The sequence below is a fragment of the Gossypium hirsutum genome, chromosome A07, assembly GCF_007990345.1.
Source record: "Gossypium hirsutum isolate 1008001.06 chromosome A07, Gossypium_hirsutum_v2.1, whole genome shotgun sequence".
Classification (NCBI taxonomy): domain Eukaryota; kingdom Viridiplantae; phylum Streptophyta; class Magnoliopsida; order Malvales; family Malvaceae; genus Gossypium; species Gossypium hirsutum.
Window position 1 is genome coordinate 79341297 of NC_053430.1, and position 10309 is coordinate 79351605.

The following is a 10309-nucleotide window of genomic DNA, read 5'->3' on the forward strand; positions in this document are numbered from 1 at the left end:
TCTCATAGAAGAAACGGTGTAAGCAATGGATTTGTAAATCTTGAGATATAATGAATTTTGTGAGACAAGGTCAGAATAAATTCGGGTTCCCCTGTTCTTACTTTTAAAAATCATAAAAAATTAAATAAAAATAATTTTTGGCTTAAATTTATATATCTAGAATACTGAATGAGTCTATTTTTAATATAAATGAACTATAACATCATTTGAATCTTGTATGAAGAGATAATTAGTTTTTAGTGAAGAAGGGTCAGAACTGTTAGACAGCAGAATAGGGGTAACTTTAAAGAATAAACTATACTTATTGGATAAACAAAAAATTCTGAAACTTTTATGATAAGAATATATGTGAGTCTAGTTTCAGGAAAAATTAGCGGATCCTAATTTTGAGTTCTGTAGCTCAAGATAAAAATAATTTAGTGACTATGACTCAAGTTGACAGATTTGAATGAATTATAAATAATAGTTGAATTATAGAGAATGTTGCATATGAACATGAAATGTATTAAATTGATAATTAAATTTATTTATTTAGATCCAAAAAATTCAAATATGAAGCTAGATCGAGGAAAAGAAAAAGTTCGGGATCAGTAGATTTGTGTATACGAACAAGTATTGATGTAAGTTCGTGTAACTTGAATTATATTCTTAAATACTTGAAATGTATGCTATTGATGTGAATGTAATTTGAATTTTCATTGTATGAAAATTGATGAAACATTGATATATTTGATAAAAAGGGGAAGAAATGCCGGTTGAATGAAAGGAAATTTCGATGGATCTCTGAAAAGGAATTGACGGTAAAAAGGATCTAGCCCGGACGGGTGATCCTATCCTGATATAGCCCTCCCGAAGAATATGTGTAAAATGGATTTAGCCCGGATGGGTAATCCGAATCAGGGTCTGAATTTAGCCTGGACTGGTAATTTAGATCCAAGCTCATTAGAGTAATTGTCGTTGCAGGGGATTTAGCCAGGACTGGTAATCCCGACAATACTCTATGAGTTTATATTACAAGGGATTTAGTCTGGATTGGTAATCCCTCTGTAAGGATGAGGTTCACAAGAGTGTGCTCTCTGAAATGGAAATGTGCGCACATGAATATGAATTGACGGACCCGAAAATGTACACTAAAAGTGTACCTCTAAAAATCCACCAAAATTCCAAGAAATTCAACGGGATAAATATAAAAATATATATAAGGGAATGGAAATCATGGCATTGATGAGTTCATCAATCATGATATATATATTATTGACACATGGAAATTATTGTACTAACTTGAATGTTGAGTTTGTGCATGTTAGGGTAATAATGCATTGAATGGATATTTGAATGTTTATTGCATTGTATTGAAAATATTAGGTAAGTATAATTCTTGTTACATGAGCTTACTAAGCACAAAGTGCTTACCCTATTTCCTTTTTCCCTGTTTTGTAGTGTTAAGAGCTCGGAGGTCGGATTTGGTCGGAGATACATCACACTATCAACTTCAAGATTTCGGTATATCAAGAAACTTTATTTTGGAAATCAATGGCATGTATAAGCTAATAAAGTAAATATTAACGTGAAATGAATGTAAAGTTAGTCATTGGTATGGTTAACAAACCTGGTTTTGGTATGTGATGATGTTATCTTATAAATATGCGTGAATCTATATGCGTTAATCTATCTTGAAAATATGTTGAATTGGATTGGTTGATGTGGATTGTTTTTGGATTAAAATTGCGGGGAAGGTTAGATATCTATAAAGGGGTTATATTGAGTTAAAAAAAATTAATTCGTAAACTCCGGTAATACCTCGTACCCTATTCCGGCAATGAATACAGGTAGGGGGTATTACAAGTCTCACGTAACTCGACCCATTATTCCACCTATTTGAATAAATTGTTAATAGGATAATTTAAACATTAAATTATTTGATTGCAGTAAATAAATTATCTAATGAATTTTACCTTGCTATGAGTAGGAACGTGTAAGGGTAGTTCCTTCAGGACATAAAAATGGTAGCCGATAATGCACCAATAACTGCAATAGTAGCATGCAACCACCAATTTTAGTTTTTCGTGGTTGCTTCGCTTGACACATGTAACATCCCGAAATAGGGCCTAGTGGAATAGTGGTTTCGGGACCACAAATCTGACATCAAAATATTTCTTTTATGATTATTATGAGGCCTAGAATATGAGTATATGCATATGTTAAAGTTTCATGAAGAAATTCTGAGCATAAGATGTCCAATTGGAAATTAGGGACTAAATTGAATAAATTGCAAAACTTGGTTTCTAGAAGCAATTCGTATGAAATTGCTATAGATTATGAATTAGAAGGTATTGGAGAGAAATTTTCCCAAATTCTAAATTTTTCGACAAAAATGGGCTTGCATGGATGAAATTTTAAAGAAAGGGCATAAGGGCATTTTGGTCATTTGTCACTTTAATGAATTAAAGTGGGAAAAATCAAGCCAAAATCAGCCATTTTCTTCTCCATGGCTGCTGAAAATTGAAGAGACACCATAGCTAGGGTTTTCAACATTTTCAAGCTTAATAGTAGTGCCCTCAAACCTCGTTTTTAACGTTCTTTGTATTTTTGAAATCCCGGTAGCTTGATATCTCCATTTCTACCCAAATTTCATTCTAGGGTTCATGTTTAAAAATTTACCCATGCATGAGTTGCTTGTATTTTAATAGATTATGGAGGAATATGAAAGATTAATGTGTGTTAAACATCTTTTTCTAGTTGATTTTCATAAGAAACCCTTATAGGGACCATTTTGCAAAAGATGTAAATGTGTGGTAGAAATGAGAAATTAATGGATAATATGGGCTACCATAAGAAGGAAAAGTGTTTGGCTAGGCTTGGGTAAGATAGAATGTAACGCCCCTATCCCGTATCCATCTCCGGAATAGGTAAAGGGGCATTACCGGACTTGAAACTCATATCAGAACAGTGATTTTTTTTTTGAAATAATGAACATTCCTTTAGATAAATACTAAAGACAGCCAGGGATACAATTTAAACTTCTGTAAGTACACATTTAAAAGATGCCATTTTCGCATGGCTTATATACATTAACCAAAATATTCTTCGGCCACTGGTCTATTCTTTACATGCCATAAAATAATTCAAAACATAACAGTAACAAGCAGTGGATAGTGATAGTGTGACTAGTTGCTGACGATCCCCGAGTCTGTAGCTTCCAAATGAGATCTATAAAATAGAGGAAACAAAGTAAACGGAGTAAGCATTACAATGCTTAGTAAGTTTTAAGCAGTGTCAACAGATAACAATCAAATTATAACATAGTTGTTCGTATTTTTATTTCACTCTTCCTTCGGGCATACCATCCCTCTACCGAATATGCACATCTCATCATATACAATAGGCAGGTAAACTTTCACATAAAAGTGAGCTCATGTGACATAGATATATTGTATAATTTCACATAACCTTTCACTCTGATCCGATGTCACATAGTCATAGGAATAGTCTCATAGATTGCTCACGTATGCATCACATAATTATCTTATGATTTAGTTCAAATCAAGCTCACATATAGACTGGGAGTACATACCTATTTACCTTTCGCATTGAATAAATTTATAAGCAATTCTTATTGCGAAGTCTTATAGCTTTAAACTCTACTCGGATTATCGGCGAGACCTTTAGCTCAGATGAAATCTCCACACGAGTCAGCTGGTCTTAACCTAGACATAGTCACCACATATGGTTATCTGGTCTTTAATCCCCGGTTTACATCATAGAGTTTCATGCATATTTATTCACATGTTACAACATTCATATCGACTATCATATTTGTAATTCATTTACCTCATCAAATATCTAATAAAACACACCTTCCGCCATTTGTCATTTGGCCACAATATATATATACACATCTCATACATATCTCACATTAGCCATTTGGCTTTACCACATATCCATCTCATACACGTTTCGCGTTAGCCATTCGGCTTTACCACATATATACACTTCCACGTTCATCACATTGGCCATTCTGCCTTATCACATATATGCATGTTCACATTCATCACGTTGGCCATTCGGCCTTATCACATATATACACATTCACATTCATCACATAAAATCCTAAATCAAAATATAAATTTTCATGTATTCACATCACAATTATCCAAATATACTTCACATACCACATATACTTTCATGTATACACTGTGTCTTGGCTGAATCTACATCTATCATTTTCCAATGAATAATTCAATTTCAAGCCATACTATCATTTCACATTCGAATACTTATAAACTTAAAATTTCACAATTTTAATATCAAAGATCCATCTAACACTCATATATCATTTTATAATGTCACAAATTAGAATTCACGTATGGGTTTAATCAATAGCTTATGAGCAACTAAAACAAGTTTTATCAATGTTTACAACATAATCACATATTCTCTACAAGCTGTTTTCCTGAGCAACAGTCGTTAAATTATTTGTAACTGGAGCTACGAAACTCCAAATGATGTGCCGTTAATTTTCCATGAAAATAGACTTGTATATATTCTATCCACAAAATTTTCAGAATTTTTGGCTTGGCTAATAAATACCAGATTTTTCTTAAAGTTTCCCCTATTTTACTGCTTGACTATTCTGACTATTCTTCACTAAGAATTGAATTTCTCATTGTACAGAATTCAAAATATGTTTTCGTTTATTTTTTTTGAAACTAGACTCATTAAGGAGTCTAAGCATATAAATCTTATCTTATAATCATTTTTGTGCGATTTATAATGATTTTCCAAATACTGGATAGGGGATTTCAGAGCCATTCTGACTCTGTCTCACACAACTAAAAAAAATCTCATTATCGGCAACCCCTTTACTTACTCGATTTCTTTTATACGAAACTAGACGCATCAAGCTTTAATTACATAATCTATTCAACCTTTAACTCAATTCCCACAATTTATGGTAATTTTTCCAAAACACACTACTGCTGCTGTCCCAAGCAGATTTATACAAATTTACTCCGTAAAGTTCTCATTCACATATTTAAAACATAATATCATATATGCCATCATTTAGAAAAGTCATTGACCTTAACGTATATACTTATTCAGATCGACTATTCGGTTAGGTAGCTTTTTCTCTTTTTCGAATTAGACTCCCTAAGCTCTTGAGCTTGAATAAACAAATTTAATCTATTACAAACCAATTATACAAACTCATGGCCGAATATAACAAGAAGACTAACTAGATTCTACTAGCCACTCATTGCTCTATTATTAACCTTACTTAATATAAACACATTCGACAATGGTGCAAACATCAATTAACAAACAAACATTATCAACCCATTTTTATTTCACGTTTTCCCCAACTTAACACCCCCGAATTATCAAACTTTAACAAGTTTAAAACTCATCTAATGACCATTTATAAACTAAGGCATCAACCATTCAAATTCAACTCATCACAACATGGCCGAATACACATTTCTCCTACTTCCATTCTAAATAAAAGTTTATCAAGCTTCCATCTTCATTTAACTATGTACCATTTAGAACTATCAATACTTTACACCCTTTAACAAATTATAATCAATTGCCAAATGCATCTTTGAAAATTTAAACCACACAACTCAAATTCTTACAATTTAAGCTTAGAAATTTCTATTCATGTAAATTTTAGCAACATGGAGTCCATTAAACACTCCAAAATTCCATTTGAACAACAATTGTTCAACCTTCTAGCATAATTTCAATCTGGACAGCAAGCATTATTTAACATTCAGGCTGTTTTATTAGACCATCCGAATAGCTTAATTAACACCAATTTATAGCCCATTGAACAATGAATTAAACCCATTCGATTAGCAACAAAAACTAATATTTAAAAACCATTGTTTTCTTTTATTTCAAACATGCAGCAGACCAATTCCTCCACATATTACAGCACATTCAAATCAGCATTTACATGCTGGAACAATTTGTTTTCAAGCTGCAGTTTCCAGCAGTCATTTATGCATTTAATTGTCAAATTGTTACGTCACTACTAACAACTGAAACTTAGTAAGAATAACATAATATTTTAGCTATTAAACTCAATTTATCAACCCCTAATCGGCATGAAAATAGAACCATTAATTTGTTCAAAATTTGGACAGCATAACGAAGGCACAAAATTGGACAGTAGTAATTTTTACAACTAATCAAAGAGCTTTTCTTTTCTACAACCCACATTCATGCCTTCCAACCACAATCCATCATCATTTTTCTTTACAACAAAGTTAAAGATAGAGGAGAGCTTAGAAAACTTACCAACTTAGGATACAACTCTTAAACAAGCTAAATCCTTAGTTTCATTCAACATGAAAACTGTCTCCATTTTTCTTTTTGTTGCAGCCCTCTTCTTCTTTTTTGATGGATTACCGAGTTACTTGAAATTTCAGCTACCTAACAAGCTAAAATCATAGTTTTTCCTCCTTCTAGCCATCTTCTAAGCCAAAAATTAAAGTAACCAAACTTTCTTCTTCCTCCCTCAAGTCACGGCAATGGAGGAGCAAGGGTGAGACAACTTTGGTTTCTCCTCCCATTAACTAGTATTTTATTATTTCTCACACAACATTTTAACACAAAATGTTTATAATATATTTTAACCCATAGCATGGCCGGCCACTACCTAACATTTTGGGTAATTTGACATGCAAGTACAAGCATTTCCTAACATGCATTAATAGATCCTTATAGATTAACCTATCACATTTTAAAAGTGTCACACATAAGTCCTATTTAATAAAATTCACTTTCAATTAACAAAATTCAAACATGAAATTTTTACACATGCATATATACATATAATAAGCATCAAGTATGACGGTTAATTATTTTTATGACTCGATTTTGTGGTCCCGAAACCACTTTCCGACTAGGGTCACATTAGGGGTGTCACATAGAAAGTGTATGTGTTTCATTATTCGAGCCTAGGGACTAAATCGTAATAATGTGATAGGTTAGGGGTAAAATGGTCATTTGGATCGGGGGTAGATATTAAACTCAAAATGTATAATGTAGTATATAATGAGTTAATTTTTTTATAGACCCCGAGAAACAAATTCGGGAGGTCGATCGAGGTAAACGCAAGGTTTTGGAGTAATCGAAACATAATCCCGAAAAGAATACTAGGTAAGTTCGGATAACTTAAAGTAAACCCCTAATATGTATAATTGCATGATTTATGTATGCATGATATTTGCATTTATATATGGCATGAAAATGTATGAAATGCATCTTTGATAATGAATTGTTGATAACCGTCTCGGTTGAGGTTAAAAAGGGAATTCGATGGATAAACCATGTTTTACATTTGGAATGAGATCCTGCATGTGTTGCAGTAAGGATTTAGCCCGGAAGGGTAATCCGTGATCTCAAGCATGAAAAGGAATCTAGCCTAGACGGGTATTCCTTGAATGATCAAGCCTCCCGAAGAATATGTGTGCACTATGGATTTAGCCTGGACGGGTAATCCGATTAGGGTCTGAATTTAGCCTGGACTGGTAATTCAGATCCGAGCTCATTAAGGGTGTTTGTCACTATGAGGGATTTAGCCTGGACTGGTAATGCCGACATCACCTTACAAGTTCATGATATGGGGAATTTAGCCTGGACTAGTAATTTTGCCATGAAATGTGAGGTTCACAGGAGTGCATATATGTAAAATGATCATTCATGAGAATTGACGGATATTGTGTATTCCATCGAGATTTCCTAGAAACTCAACAGGGTTAATATGATGTATGCTAACAAGATGATGAATGATGAACTCATCTATATAAATTACATGATGTTTTGTTAAGTGACTAACTCATTGATTGAGTGCATGTGATAAGAAATCATTTTATAATAGATGATTCCATGATTTAAGTATGGATGTATGCTAATTACTAGGTAAGTTTACTTTTCAGTTATTCGAACTTACTAAGCATGTAAATGCTTACTCCTCTCTTTTTCCCTATTTCACAGAGCTCGAGGACTCAAAAGGATTGGAGGACAACTGGAGAGTCAACACACTATCAACTAAATAAGCTTTGGTATCGAGACTTTGTTCATTTTGTTCAATGGCATGTATACTATTTTTGAGTATTTTGTTATATATGTCATTTGATTTGTCAAATGAAGGCATGTAGAAATATATTTATCTCTTTGCATATAGCTATGAAAGTTGGCTTAATTTAAGTAGGCTATGACATACAATTTTTATGCATGGTTTTATTTACAAACGATGGGTTACTATCAATTGGCAATGAGTCTCTTGAACGAGCCAATTTCGGATGGATTAATGCAGCATGGGAACCTACAAACACTAAATGGGAAATAACCTATCATGTATGAAACCAATGATATGAGGTTTCCATACAATGAGTTTTTTAAAATTATTTACAAGTGTAAAATTGTGTTTTCTCTCAAACTTGGAACTTTCTAAGCATAAGAGGTAGAAATGGGTGACTAAAGGCTTGGAAAATAGCCTATTAAGGTACACATGGTTAGACACACGGGCGTGTGTCTAGGCCGTGTGTGACACACGGTTTTCTCCCATGGGCGTGTGGTATGACCGTGTGTCCCCTGCACCTAAAACTTTAAGCTAAATTAGCACACGGGTAGGACACATGGGCGTGTGTCTTGGCCATGTTAATTTAATAGAATGCTCAATTTTTGGACACAGGATGAGCCCACGAGTGTGTGAGTCACACAGCCCACCTACACGGGCGTGTGTCCCTTTATGTTAAGGAAAATTTTCTAAGTAGCCCAAGGTAAATCGAACGTGCCCGTATTTGTCCCGCATTGCTCTCCGATATATTATAGGTCTCGAAGGCCTATACATGGGACGAGATGTTCATGATTGAAAGGTTTTAAATTCAAATGAAATTTTATGATCGAAGTTAGTATACTAAAAGTGTAAAGTTCCGGTAATGCCTCCAGCCCTGTCCTGGTGTTGGATTCGGGCTAAGGGTGTTACATTTATTGGTATCAGAGCTATAGTTTAGTCGATTCTAGGACTACCGTAAAGGATTGTTAAAGTTCACTATACATACCATTGTTTGAGAGTTGATAGTGTGACGTCTCCTAATTGTTTAAATTGTTTTGAATATAGTAAATGTCTTCCAATCAAGCACAAGATGAGTCCGAGGGAGCTGAGAGCCATGCTCCAGCTTCCATACAACGAGCTGTATCTAGTAGTAGTAGAAGGCTGATGTCAGAAGGCCAAGAAGAGGCCTGAGCTGCCTTCTTTGATATGGTGAATGAATGGTTTGAGTATTATCTAAGAAATTGCCCCAATATACCAAGACAACCCCGCACCCTAACCAATCTGATGAGAATGTGCCACGAGGTATGGCACCAGTGAGAATTGGTAAAGTCCCGGTAGATAAACTTAGAAAGTATGGGGCTGAGGAATTCAGAGTGAAAGTTGATGATGACGCTGAAAGAGCTGAGTTCTGGCTCGAGAACACTACGCGGGTGCTAGATGATTTTTCATGCACACCCGAAGAGTGTTTGAAGTGTGCTGTGTCCCTTGTGAAGGATACTGCATACAATTGGTGGAAAACCATATCCTCAGTAGTGTCGAAAGAAAATATTACTTGGGATTTCTTCCAAGCAGAGTTTAGGAAGAAATACATTAGCCAACAGTTTTTGGACTCGAAGCGAAAGGAGTTCTTGGAACTCAAACAAGGGAACAGGACTGTAGCGGAATATGAGAGAGAGTTCGTACGACTAAGTCAGTACGTAATTGAATGGGTCCAAACGGAATCGAAAATGTGTAAACGCTTTGAGGAAGGTCTGAATGAGGACATCAAGTCGTTGATTGGGATCTTGGGAACACGGGAGTAAGCCGCATTGGCCGATCGAGCCAAGAAAGCCGAGGAACTTAATAATGAAAGAAAATACGCTAAGCGAGAGGCTCGAGTTGCGAGTAAGAGGTCTAGTGGTAAGACACTCTTGTTCTCCACGAAGAAAGCCAGGAGCCTGCATGAACGCTCCACTTCGTCAGTGGGATATTCGGGTAGATCAAGAAGCTCTAAGCGACGAGGTCAAAAGTCCTTCTCCCTGATGGTAACTAGTGTGGGGAGTGTAGACGATCAAAAATAGAAGTGTAAGAGCTGCAACAAATTTCACTTCAGAGAATACCGAATGAAAAGCGGCGCATGTTTCAGATGTGGTTCTCTTGATCATTTTCTTAGAGACTGCCCAGAACGAGCTAAAAAAGATGAGGTATTAGCTCAGAAGATGAATGCTCCCATTTCACGAGGTAGACCTCCGAGATATCCTG